Raw genomic sequence first — 727 nt, 5'->3', positions numbered from 1 at the left:
CGGGGTAGCGGAGGGGAGAGGTGGGGACGGAGGGGCTCGGGGGCCGGCGGGGGAAGCGGCCCGTCCAGGTTTCCCTGGAAACCGCCCTTTCCCCCCCCCTCCCCCTTCTCCCGCAGTAAGGAGGAGCCGCCGCCTACGCTGCGCAAAGTGCGCAGACGGCTTCGGGAATGGGCGGCTGCGCGGGGCCACCGCCCAGCGCCCGCTGCGGAGTCATTGCGACGGTTACCAGGGCGCTTCGGTTTCACCCAATCAGATGACGTTAGCTCATCCCTGAGGCCCGCAGCCAATCACGCCCGGCATCAATCATTCAATTCAGCCAATCGGGAGTGTTCTGGGCGAGGAGGGCGGGCATTCGCGAGCCTCCGTTGCCTAACAGTAAAATCAACAGACAGATGGGCGGAGCAAAGAGGAGCGCGGTGATTTGAATGACAGCCTCCCAGCCAATTAGATTTCCATATTCGTGGAGCCTCGTTACGAGTAGCCAATAGCTCCTGTGTCTGGCCGGTTAGGCGGGGAAGAGAAGGCTGCGCGCGCATTCCGCTGCTATATAAGGCTTGACGGTTGCTTCACGCAGCCAGAGTCGGTTGGGGGAAGAGTGGCGTGGGCTGGGACTGAGCTGTGCCGCCGCCATCATGAGGGAGATCGTGCACCTGCAGGCCGGGCAGTGCGGAAACCAGATCGGGGCCAAGGTCCGAAGGGTGGGGAGGGGGGCGGCGGGGCGGAGCGC

Source organism: Calidris pugnax, unplaced genomic scaffold (genome assembly GCF_001431845.1).
Source record: "Calidris pugnax isolate Ruff unplaced genomic scaffold, ASM143184v1 scaffold135, whole genome shotgun sequence".
Taxonomy (NCBI): Eukaryota; Metazoa; Chordata; class Aves; order Charadriiformes; family Scolopacidae; genus Calidris; species Calidris pugnax.
Note: the sequence above shows the minus strand (reverse complement) of the source record.